Below are 13,292 nucleotides of genomic sequence, written 5' to 3' on the forward strand. Positions count from 1 at the left end.
TGGATTATTTATTCATGGGCAATAATCTAAGCAAAATTATTTTCAACAGAATTTGAATAACTGAGGCTAAAACCAAATCTTGAGACACTCTAACCTAAATTATTTCAATATTTTTCACTTTGTTCTCCTAATATTTCTTCATTCTCTCTCCACCTCCAGTCCTAACACTCTACCTTCACAGCCTTTGTTACCTGTCTTACCTGCAAAGGTTAAGGTATTCTTTCTCAGATAAAGCTATGCTGCACCTACTTTCTGCCACACTGTGGCTCATCTGTAAGAGGATATAAACTATTTTAGAATTAATCACTGTGAAATAAATAGGAGAACTTATGTACCATGTATACTGTTTAACATAATGCAGGGCCCATACAGAATGCTTATTAAATATTACCCACTATTGTGTTTATGTTAGAAGAAAAAAATGAGATTCTGCATTATATTCCAAAATTAATCATTGGATTCATTAATTTATTTTACATGATTTTTTTTTTTTTTAGGAACTAGGAATGCTTTTAGGTTTCTAGTTCCAAAGAACTCTTCAAGGATTTGACACTGCTTGAGTGAGTTAATAATAGCTCATTCAGTGATGTCATGGTTAAGATATTAATAATCACCAGTATAATAATTGAAAATTCATATTCTCACAGCAAATGACAAACATATTTACAATTTTAAGTGAATAAATACATCTTAACAAACATGACTTTCTGTAGCAGAGAGTCATAGTCTCATGTTTCAAAGTCAATAGTTCCCAAAATAATTTAAATAAACATTTCAGTATCATTGGAATTCAATTTATACTTTTTGGTAAATAAATACATATGACCTCATCATTATGAATCTAGAGTATTCATAGATTTAGTGTATATTTTATATCACCGATTTGTGAAGTGTTAAAAGTCAATTCTTTTTTTTTAAGATATTATTTATTTATTTCTACAAGTACTGGGTACGGTCAGAAGTGCTGAAGGGTGAGGTCTGTCGCACCATGTGGGACCCTGGCCGGCGGCCAGGGGATCGAACTGGCGCTGCAGAGGCTGTGGGCAGCTTTGCAGCCCAGCGCTCAACCACTGCACCAGCAGGGGAGGCCCAAGTTAATTCTTTTCAAAATTTTTTTCTTTTATTTTTTAAACATACTTTATTTTTTCACAATATAGGATTTCCTATTTATATCAATAAGACTGAAGTCTTCCTTATATAGCACTTCCTCTTTTAAAAATACATACTGAGAACTTCTTTTACCTTCAAGTGTTATTGGGATTTTTTTCTTTATATGACAGGAATTTTATTTTTAAATCTTGGATATACACATGCATACTTGGGAGACAGCATAAGTTTTGTCCAATTATACTTTGAAAAATGATGTTAAAACTCCCTGCTTAGACTGGCCTTGCCAATTCTTTAGTCTTATTTCCCAGTGTCTCTTATGTTTACTCTGATTTAACACTCATGTTTCCTTGCTGGCCTGCAAAGAAGTCAAGTTCATTTCCAGCTTAGGGTTCCTGCAGCTTTTCTGCAAAGTGTTTTCCTCTCAGCAGTTTTCAAGGCTCATTCTCTTATTTCATGCATCCGTCTCCAAAATCTCTACTCCGCCTTATTTAAAATAGCATCTCACTCACTAAAACACTTTTTAGTACTTTACCATGTCTTATGTGGTTTGAAAAACATGTTGAAATTTGAATGCATAACAGAGGTCTATTTGTTTACATTTTTAGTTTCTTACTTCACTTAAAAAAAACCCAGGTCCTAACTGTTTTATTCCTCACTATCTCTAGCTATAGAACCATCCTTCATGTAGCATTGAAGAAACATCTGTAGAATTAGGGAATCCTGTAATCCATCAAGTTATATACTTGTAACTTTAAATATAACTTAATCTGAGATGACCCAAAGAGAATGAGATTTCTGCATTAAATATTATTAACATTATTGGAACAAATAAAGGTAATAATGAACATAAGGAGTTGCTAGCAGCATGACAATTATATTTGTTGAAGAATTATTTGCTAATAGTGTTGGAAGTTTGATGATGCCTTATTTAGTGCTACTCTTTAATGCCTTAATAACCAGCTGTAATATTTAACTTTATTTTTTTCCATTTGCTAGCCTATGGTGCCTAGTTGTTTGTCAAAAACCCATCTAGTTGATGTCATGATTTCAAATAAAGCAGATTTTTACCTTTTGTGATGTGGGTGAGCCTCATCCAATCAGTTGAGGGTCTCTTGAGAAAAGGCTGAGGTTTCTTGAAGAATTCTTAAGGCTGCAACATAGCAATTCTACACATATTTCCAGCCTGCTGTGCCCTGTACTTCAGAATGCCACCTCAGATGAATTTCCAGACTCTTGGTTTCTTTATAGATTTCAGATTCTCAAGCCCCATAACCACATGAGACAATCTTTAAGATAAATCTCTATGTGCTGTTGTATCGCTTTCTCTGAAGAACTCTGGTGAGTAGGATCTTCAACAGATCAATGATTTTCTTCACTTTTGCTATCAGCATCCTCTCTAACCAAACCTATCAGGTGCTTCTTGAATCTTGCTTGAGTATCCCTAGGGAGGGAATATACCTTTTCCCTCACAGCCAGCCATGGAATAATAATTTAACAACAAAACAGTCATATGGAAGCTTATGATGAAACTTAATTATGAGAACTTGATTTTTACCATAGAGTCACAGAAATTTGCAAATTTGCAATTCAGCAGCTATCTCATCCTGACTCTCAGCTATGAAAGGGCCTAAAATAAATTGATATATGAAATTACTACAGTAATTGAGTATATTTTTTCCATCCCTATGCACTAATTGCATCTCTGTCATGTAAGAAATACATGGCATTCATGGTTCCAACAGTTGTGTTTCCTTGGTATTTTCAGTAGTATCCAGCTTTGAAGTGTCTGTGTTTTGCTCAATTCTTAGTTTCTATTTCTGTTTTGTCTACAGTGCTGAATTAAAACAGGCAAACAAAAAAAAATCAAGGAACACAGAAGTTGAGCATGACACCCAACTCCCTTTCGGGTGCCCTAAGATTTTTTCCTACACTGTGCAGACCTTTGAAATATTTCAAGGTGAAGCGGTGAGAACTAAGTATTAGAAAAATACTGGCTATTTCCCATTCCTCTTAAAAGCATCAACACTGTTATCAAATGACAGGCCGGATGAAAACTGAGGACTTCTGCAAGTCTCCACTGATTAAATGATCCCACCAGCACCCAGGAATTGACCTTCACTTCACATACGAGAGGAAAACTGATCACCAGGTCCTGCCACCTTAGTGACACATCGCAAATGAGGTACCGAGAAAAATGGAGAAAGCAGAGCAGTTGTGTATATCCCTGAAAGATGATGGGGAGAAGAGAACTGGGCATCTGGTCAACTGTAGCATGCCTTCTGTCCTCAGGCAGCCAACTTTAATAACATTCAAAAGACCTTGGCTCCTTTAAAATAGTTTTAATAAGGAAAAACAGTAACAATTGGCTGGAATGAATATTTGAGAGAGAATAGATATATTGGTATCATGATGGAAATTAACATGAAAGCAAAAGCAAATAGGGTGGAATAATAAATATGAGGTTGTTAGTGCTATATCTTCAGGATTTAGTTTTGGCTCCAATCAATATTATTGCACTCGCCTTGCTTTCTGGCCAGAGTAGCCCACGCCAGGACACTTCCTGTCCCTGTGGCTGTGAGACAGGTGGTCACTATTTCTGCCATTGTTATCCCCAGAGAGATTCACATGGGCCACTGCTGCTGGACTTGATACTGAAGGCAAGTCTCTGTTCCCTTGGCCAATTAAAGGAAAAAGAGTTTGAGAAGAAAGAAAGTAATTTAATTTGTTGACAAATTGAGGAGGGCAGCAGACTCGTGTCCAAAAGATCACCGCCCTGCTCTTTGGCAGAGCTCAGGGGTATTTATGCAGTTACAGGGGGTGAAGGGGTAGTGCTCAAGGACAAGCATGTCTGTCTATGCAGCACCAACCTTTGGAGACTTTGGTTAATCCCAGCTTGCTTTCTCATCACCTGGTGGTCAGCAGTTCAGATGTGATCTTTCTAGTGAAGCTCTTTTCCCTCAGAATGCAAATAAACAAAAGTTTGGGAAGCCTAGAGGGTAAATAAAGAAAATGAAAGAGCTTGTCAGAGAGACAAACCCTCCATTGCTGTATCAGACTGAATTCAAATAGATATAGATATCATGGGAAAATTCCCTGACTGATACAAAGTAATAATCAAGAATAACTAGCTATTCTGGATAGTTATACATATATAAGAGAAATTAAATCTATATCTGTATATAAAATTAAATACATAAAATTAAATATATATCTATATATAAATCTATGTATATCTATAAGAGAAATTAAATAGTTAAAAATCTGCCAACAAAGAAAATTCCATACTGACAGAGCCCCAACTGGAAAATTATTCAACCATTTGAAAAAAAATCAAATCTACATAAAATATTTCAGAAAAGAGATGTATAAGCACGTCTTGACTAATTTTATAAGGCATTCTCACTCTGAGAGGAAATAAACAAATATTCCTTATAAACAGTCATAAAACTCCTTGGAGAAAGTCAGTAAATGAATCCAGTAATCTTATTAAAATATAATACATCATGATCAAGGATGTTTTTCCCAGGAATATAAAGTTGGTTTAATATTCAAAATCACCCAGTGCAATTTATTATACCAACAGGGTTGAACACTATGCAATCACCTCAATAAATGGGCAGAAAAAGGATGTGGGAAAATTCGGCAAGCACGCACTGATGGTAAGTGTCCAGCAAGGTCTGCAGAGACTTCTTCAACTTGCTAAGGAGGCTGTGCAAACCCTGCAGGCAGTGCAGGCAGCACAGTTAGCACAAATTGAAAGCTCCTCCCTCCCTCGGAGACCAGCTGCAAGGCAATGCTTTCGGATTTGACCACCTCCATTCTGCATTGTCCTGGGGCTACACTCCAGACAATAAGGCCCAAAGAAGAGTCACATTCTAAAGGAAGAAAGAATGTCATTATTGTAAATAACATGCAAGTCTATGCAGCACATGTAAAGTAAGTTATAGACATCTACTAAGATTAATAAATTAATGCAGAGTGTGACAAGATATAAACTATATATAGGAAAAGTCATTCTACATAAAAATGATAAATTGAAAGTTTTTAATGATTATTTGAAATACAACATGCTCAGCTATAAATCTAATAAGAGAGCAGGATTTGTATAGTGTGACCTACAATATAGTGTTGAGAATCATTCAAGAGAGCGTCTATCAATGAAGAGACAGATCATACTCAGGGATCAGAAGATACAACACAATTAAATGCTATTTCTCCACAAATTAAATATAAATTTGAGATAATCCCAATCAAAGCTATCTTAAGTTTTGTGGGCTGTTTTTTTGGTGTTTTTTTTTTTTTTTTTTTTTTTGGTAGAAATTAGCAGACTCATTCTAAAACTTAGAAGGAACTACGAACGAATTCAGGTAGGCAAATATTTTGAAAATAAAGAATCAACCTTGACCATTTACAATGTGATTTCAAGGCTTATGTAAAACTCTAGTAATGAAGACACTATGGTTTTCTTCTAGGATAGACATATACATTAAGAAGACAGAAGAGTGACTCCCGAAATAGGTCTGTACACACATGATTCACAGACTTTTGACAAAGTGGTGATTCATGGTGATTCAGTGGGAAAGAATAGTCTTTTCAACAAATGGTCCTAGGTGACTTTGATGCTGGGCTCTACCGGTACTAAAGCCCCCCAAGGACAGAGTCCAGCAGAGAACAGTTCACTGCCTGTGAGTTCTTCACCTGTGCACACAATTGCAAGGCCACTCCAGTTTAGGGAACAATAAGGGGGTTTATTTAGCAAACAGGGGAAACAAAAAGTTACTAAGGCCACAAGTGGCTGGCTCTCTCACCTTCAAATCCAGTGTTCAGAAGTTCCAAAAAAAGGTCGCCCCTCCAAGATGAAATCGGCCAGCAAACGATCACCTGTTGGCGTGACAGCTGGTAAGTGGTGACCGTGAGCCAACTCATGGTGGCAGCACAGCCGGAGGGGCTCACAGCCAGGGCAGGTAAAATGATGCAGCAGCCCAGAGGTCGGGAGGAACAGCACTGGATGCTGGAACAGACAGCAATGGAGATGATGGTGGATAATCAGCTCTTCATGAGCTTTTAGCTCACACCACCAGCAACAGCTCAGGGTGATGCTAGGCCGGGGGCCTTTGCTCTCTCTCTGCCTCCAGAAGACAACAAGACTGTAGGCAGATTCAGCAGCCTGGTCCCCTGCAAATCTCCTTGGCTTTTCTTCAGAGGTCGACTGCTGGAGGCGTCTCCCTGGAAGCTGCTTCTTTCTTTGGTGGCCAAGAACAGTGTCTGCAGCCTGGGCCTCTCCACATCTTCACATCTGAACCATTGAAGAGAGAGATCTGGAAAAATGCATGCCTCCGGGGCTTACTCCTGTGCTTTCCTGTCTTTTCAGAATCTCCCCAGCCCTGCATTGATACTTCCTGCCTGAACTATACACCTTAGTCTTTTCAATCTGTTGGCCCCCCAGGCTGGGAAGGCCCAGATGCTGCAGCCTTTGGTACCAGTGGGGAAAAAGGCCACATTTTCCAAAGCTTCATGAGTCTTGCCCTGTAGTACAACTAGGGCCCATAACAAATTGACATCTATATGCCCCCCCCAAATTAAATAAATAAATCCTTATCTCAAATTGTAGGACTAGAGAAAGCAGTCTTTAGGACATAAGAGGAATATGAAAAGTATAAAGAAAATATATAATGGATCATGTGGCTTTCACTATTTCCCCTACTGCCTAATACTTGCTCAGTTTGAAAAGTATCCATCCAGTCGTCTATGAAACACTACAAAAGATTGTCAGTTTAAAACTTGAACCATTTATAGGGTGAGCTGGAAATACCATCACTACTCAAGTAATTCACGTCATAAACCACGTGACAGGTGGGCAAGCTGTTTTATTCTAGTAGTATTGGTATTCCTCATTTCATTAAAAAAAAGATCTTCCAATATTGCATTTTTCCCTCTAACTTGTCCAGATAGTGATTTTCTTTTCTCTACAGCACATAATAGTGCACTTTGTGTGTTACAGAGAGCACACTGAGTATTTTATTAGTTTTAGGATCCACTCTAAATTAACAGAGCTACCCTAGTTTTGTTTTTCTTTTTCTTCTTTTCAGAGGGATACATTTATTAGCATTTACTAGTTATTCATTAGCATTTATATAAAGGGCACAAATGACTAATGAAAAGTGTTAACCTAATTAGGAATGGGTGGGGAGTCTTAAATGGATTTAACTTATTCCCAAGTTATTTTAATGTTAATTATCAGACAAAGGCAGCTGGTCTGGAAAAGTAAGAACTTCTGGATATTAGAAAGTTTTTTTTTTTTTTAAGCAGAATCAACTTTTAAGTAGGAAGAGAGAAGTATTTTCTATTCTAAAGCAGTTAAAAGCTGGCATAAGGAATCCTATGAGTTGTCAGTGGCACAGACTTCTTAATATATTTAATAGGTGTCTATTCATAAAGCATAGCTTATTTTACTTCAATGATTCAGAGCGATGGTTTAACTATAATTACACAAGGGCACTCTATATGATGAATGCACACTTTGGATTCTGCATGAGAGAGATAATCATAAAACAAAACAACTAAGTGCTCTAAAGCCGTGTGCTCTGAAATAAAGCAAGTTAATTTTCAGGTAGTTAAGGAGCTCTCTTTTCAATGACAATTGTGAATGCTCTTTCCCTTAGTTAAACCAAATAAAATGTCAGATTCAAAAGATGAATAGCCACAAACCAGTTAGAAGGAAGTTTTCCTTTTCTTTTTTTAATCCGCCTCTGTCTTCACCTCTACCTGCACCTACTCCTCTTCCTCTATCTCAAGTATGGATTATCCAAATTGTTTTTCCCCTTTCTCAGATTAGAAAATACAATATTCTTTAAATAATACAATATTCTTTAAATATATAAAGATCAGTGATGCACGAAATCCTACCATTAACACTATATAGTGCAAATATTCTAAGGCTTTATTAGAATTTTATCTTAATATAAATAAACATAATTGATTCTTCTCTGATATGACTTAAAGTTGAGTTTGCTTTTATCTTTAGAATATTTTAATTGCCAATCTGCATAAACAGACCATGGTTCAAGCTTCATTTTTGCTTTTATCTTACTGAATAATTAGAAGGCCTTTGTTGATACCTTCGAAACGTTTTTTCTAGATGTGAGTTGACCAGAAGATATTAAACACAAGCAAAGCTCTGGTACTTCAGTTAGTTGTTGCACTATGTTAATAATTGTTAATAATTCCTGAAACATTAAAATGTTAATAATTCCTGAAACATTAGTCTTGGGCTAAATCATTGTAACCAAGAATCTTTCTTTCCATCAAAAAGCAAAGCAAAACAAACAAAAATCGAGAGTTTCCATTAGAGCAGAGAATAAGTCCTACTGCAAGAGAAGCTTGTAGAAAACATATCGAAAAACTCAGTTCTACATAAAGTCTCACTGAAAGGATTGTATTTATTGTTTCCTAAATGAGTATTGTCAGGAAAACCAACTAGATTTCCTTTCCCTTTAGGAGGGTTCGCTGACTGTACCCCTTAATTGTAATCAAGAAATCAAGACAGGAGAAAGCCAAGCTTATAGCAGAACAGGTCTGCTGCATGCTTTGTCAATAAATCTATAGTTTAAGCTAAATGAATGGACATTAAGAATTACATGGATTGGGCCTCCCCTGGTGGCGCAGGCAGTTGAGCGCAGTGCTCTGAAGCTGTCTGTACCCTCTGCAGTGATGGTTCGATCCTGGCCAGCCGGCGAGGGTCCCACATGGCAAGCAGACCTCTCCTGTCTCGCCCGCTGCTCCCCTCAGCAGCATATTTAGTCAGTCTGCCTGTTCTGTTCCCTGCTCTGTCTCTGGTGAATCCTCTCACCCTTCCACACATCTGTCCTGTACACTGGTTCTTGTATAAATAAATAAATCTTTTTTAAAAAAGAAAGAAAAAATTAAAAAAAAAAAGAATTACATGGATTAATGCAAATAGGAAAAGACTAAAAGATCCAGCTGATAGAAGAGTGAGAAGACTGAAGGTAGAAACCATTTGGTGAAACCCATTAAAAATGCCTATGTAGAAAAAAACTACCTTGAGTACTAAGACTCCAGGACCCCAATAACTTTAAGGCAGGAAGAAAAGTAGCTGAATTCCATGTGATATGTCAAGAACTGACTGCACACACAGACAATACAGGAGAGAACATTTGGAAAAGTGATGACCTAACTTTTAAGGTCAAATCCAGAGAATCGCTGGGAAAAGAATTTGAGTTGCTTCTACCCATTTGTATCAGAATGATTAAAGTACAATTAAGGATGTGAAGATGTGGAAAATCAATGTAAGCAATAAATTAGACACGTATTCTTGTATAAAATGGTGAGCAAGGAGGAGGAAGCCTCAGACCAGTGACACATCCAAGTCTAGGGGTATATATACAACATGGACTGCACATCATGCCATTGAAGCGTCTTCTCACTGCCACGCAGCTGAGCTCACGTCTTCTGTGAACATGTCCAAAAACAGCAGCTGGAAACTTTTCTCTGGAAACTTCTCCAGCAATCCTGCAGGCTGTCGGAGCCACCCAGCCTCCTCCTCTGGCTCTTCTGCCCCCAGCAACCTGGTCTTCAAGACTAGCCCCAATTCTTCCAGCTCCGGCGGCATCCCAAGGTCTTCCATGCACTCCAGCACTGGTGGAATGTCCTGCTCACGCTCCAGACCCTCCGCTGGACCCATAGGCAGTGGGTCTAGGAGCAGTGGCTCCCAGGGCTATGGATCTGGAAGCTCCCACTCAATGGGCTGTGGTTCTAGTGGCTCGCAGTCTATGGGTCATGGATCTGGATCTGGAAGTTCCCACTCGATGGGAGGTGGCTCCGGCAGCTTCAGACCCCAGGGTCATGGATCTGGATCTGGAAGCTCCCACTCAATGGGAGGTGGCTCCGGCGGCTTCAGACCCCAGGGTCATGGAGGCTGTGGCTCTCAGTCCATGGGTCAAGGATCTGGATCTGGAAGCTCCCACTCAATGGGAGGTGGCTCTGGCAGCTTCAGACCCCAGGGTCATGGATCTGGATCTGGAAGCTCCCACTCAATGGGAGGTGGCTTCAGTGGCTCTCAGTCTATGGGTCGTGGATCTGGATTTGGAAACTCCCACTCAATGGGATGTGGCTCTAGTGGCTCTCAGTCTATGGGTCAAGGATCTGGATCTGGAAGCTCCCACTCAATGGGAGGTGGCTCCGGCGGCTTCAGACCCCAAGGTCATGGATCTGGATTTGGAAGCTCCCACTCAATGGGAGGTGGCTCCGGCGGCTTCAGACCCCAGGGTCATGGAGGCTGTGGCTCTCAGTCCATGGGTCATGGATCTGGATCTGGAAGCTCCCACTCAATGGGAGGTGGCTTCGGCGGCTCTCAGTCTATGGGTCATGGATCTGGATCTGGAAACTCCCACTCAATGGGATGTGGCTCTAGTGGCTCTCAGTCCATGGGTCAAGGATTTGGATCTGGAAGCTCCCACTCAATGGGAGGTGGCTCCGGCGGCTTCAGACCCCAGGGTCATGGATCTGGATCTGGAAGCTCCCACTCAATGGGAGGTGGCTCCAGCGGCTTCAGACCCCAGGGTCATGGAGGCTGTGGCTCTCAGTCCATGGGTCGTGGATCTGGATCTGGAAACTCCCACTCAATGGGATGTGGCTCTAGTGGCTCTCAGTCCATGGGTCAAGGATTTGGATCTGGAAGCTCCCACTCAATGGGAGGTGGCTCCGGCGGCTTCAGACCCCAGGGTCATGGATCTGGATCTGGAAGCTCCCACTCAATGGGAGGTGGCTCCAGCGGCTTCAGACCCCAGGGTCATGGAGGCTGTGGCTCTCAGTCCATGGGTCAAGGATCTGGATCTGGAAGCTCCCACTCAATGGGAGGTGGCTCTGGCGGCTTCAGACCCCAGGGTCATGGATCTGGATCTGGAAGCTCCCACTCAATGGGAGGTGGCTTCGGTGGCTCTCAGTCTATGGGTCGTGGATCTGGATTTGGAAACTCCCACTCAATGGGATGTGGCTCTAGTGGCTCTCAGTCTATGGGTCAAGGATCTGGATCTGGAAGCTCCCACTCAATGGGAGGTGGCTCCGGCGGCTTCAGACCCCAAGGTCATGGATCTGGATTTGGAAGCTCCCACTCAATGGGAGGTGGCTCCGGCGGCTTCAGACCCCAGGGTCATGGAGGCTGTGGCTCTCAGTCCATGGGTCATGGATCTGGATCTGGAAGCTCCCACTCAATGGGAGGTGGCTTCGGCGGCTCTCAGTCTATGGGTCATGGATCTGGATCTGGAAACTCCCACTCAATGGGATGTGGCTCTAGTGGCTCTCAGTCCATGGGTCAAGGATTTGGATCTGGAAGCTCCCACTCAATGGGAGGTGGCTCTGGCGGCTTCAGACCCCAGGGTCATGGATCTGGATCTGGAAGCTCCCACTCAATGGGAGGTGGCTCCAGCGGCTTCAGACCCCAGGGTCATGGAGGCTGTGGCTCTCAGTCCATGGGTCGTGGATCTGGATCTGGAAACTCCCACTCAATGGGATGTGGCTCTAGTGGCTCTCAGTCCATGGGTCAAGGATTTGGATCTGGAAGCTCCCACTCAATGGGAGGTGGCTCCGGCGGCTTCAGACCCCAGGGTCATGGATCTGGATCTGGAAGCTCCCACTCAATGGGAGGTGGCTCCAGCGGCTTCAGACCCCAGGGTCATGGATCTGGATCTGGAAGCTCCCGCTCAATGGGATGTGGCTCTAGTGGCTCTCAGTCCATGGGTCAAGGATCTGGATCTGGAAGCTCCCACTCAATGGGAGGTGGCTCCGGCAGCTTCAGACCCCAGGGTCATGGATCTGGATCTGGAAGCTCCCACTCAATGGGAGGTGGCTCCAGCGGCTTCAGACCCCAGGGTCATGGAGGTTGTGGCTCTCAGTCCATGGGTCAAGGATCTGGATCTGGAAGCTCCCACTCAATGGGAGGTGGCTTCGGCGGCTCTCAGTCTATGGGTCGTGGATCTGGATTTGGAAACTCCCACTCAATGGGATGTGGCTCTAGTGGCTCTCAGTCCATGGGTCAAGGATCTGGATCTGGAAGCTCCCACTCAATGGGAGGTGGCTCCGGCAGCTTCAGACCCCAGGGTCATGGATCTGGATCTGGAAGCTCCCACTCAATGGGAGGTGGCTCCAGCGGCTTCAGACCCCAGGGTCATGGAGGTTGTGGCTCTCAGTCCATGGGTCAAGGATCTGGATCTGGAAGCTCCCACTCAATGGGAGGTGGCTTCGGCGGCTCTCAGTCTATGGGTCGTGGATCTGGATTTGGAAACTCCCACTCAATGGGATGTGGCTCTAGTAGCTCTCAGTCTATGGGTCAAGGATCTGGATCTGGAAGCTCCCACTCAATGGGAGGTGGCTCCGGCGGCTTCAGACCCCAGGGTCAAGGATCTGGATTTGGAAGCTCCCACTCAATGGGAGGTGGCTCTAGTGGCCCTCAGTCTATGGGTCAAGGATCTGGATCTGGAAGCTCCCACTCAATGGGATGTGGTTCCGGTGGCTTCAGACCCCAGGGTCATGGATCTGGTTCCTCCTCCTCAACCCACTTCACCCAGTCTTCTTGTTAGAGCCTGACATTCTGCTGGTCAACTTGTTGATTTTTCATGCAATTTTAGCAAAATATTTCAGTCCCAATGTGTAGATGTTACCACAGACTTCTCAGCATGTGAGCCAACCTCTCACATACCTGCTTTTCATCCTTTCTCTTGCAAGTAACCCTGGCTGACAGACTAGTTGTTTCAGACAGTGAAATGAAAGCTTGACCAAAATGTAGACTGCTGTCTGTGATTCTGAAACAATCGATCATGAACCACATAAATTCTTCCTGCAATATATACATGGGTTTTCTCTTCTGTTGGACTTAATAAACTCATTCATTCTTGCATCTGATAATATTCTCATGGTTTTTAATTTCTTTCAGAGTTTGCTTTATGATCTATCTGTGGAACTCCATATCCTTAGGGCACTTTTCCTGAAAAACGGATTTGGATTTTCCTAGTTTATTTCTCAAGGAAATGGTACCTTTCAGATATGCAGTATGGGGAAGTCTCTGGGTGCTTTTGTTGTCTAAGAGCTAACAGGTGTGGATGCTGTTCACCATCACAGCTGTTAGGAATTTTAACAGGATTGCCCAGGATGGAGGCATATTTCTCACC

General features: G+C 42.1%; 1 long non-coding RNA gene across 1 annotated transcript; it reads right to left on the reverse strand.

Annotated features, from left to right (window-relative positions):
• Window positions 1-3,883: 3,883 nt before the first annotated feature.
• LOC129146815 (uncharacterized) lies at window positions 3,884-6,403 on the reverse strand. Its single transcript, XR_008554077.1, has 3 exons — window positions 5,919-6,403; window positions 4,715-4,985; window positions 3,884-4,099 (listed from the first exon to the last, which is right to left on the reverse strand). It is a non-coding gene; the product is annotated as an uncharacterized LOC129146815 (long non-coding RNA).
• Between the last annotated feature and the right edge of the window lie 6,889 nt (window positions 6,404-13,292).

The sequence above is a fragment of the Talpa occidentalis genome, unplaced genomic scaffold (genome assembly GCF_014898055.3).
Source record: "Talpa occidentalis isolate TD23 unplaced genomic scaffold, MPIMG_talOcc4v2.1 talOcc4.4, whole genome shotgun sequence".
Lineage (NCBI taxonomy): Eukaryota > Metazoa > Chordata > Mammalia > Eulipotyphla > Talpidae > Talpa > Talpa occidentalis.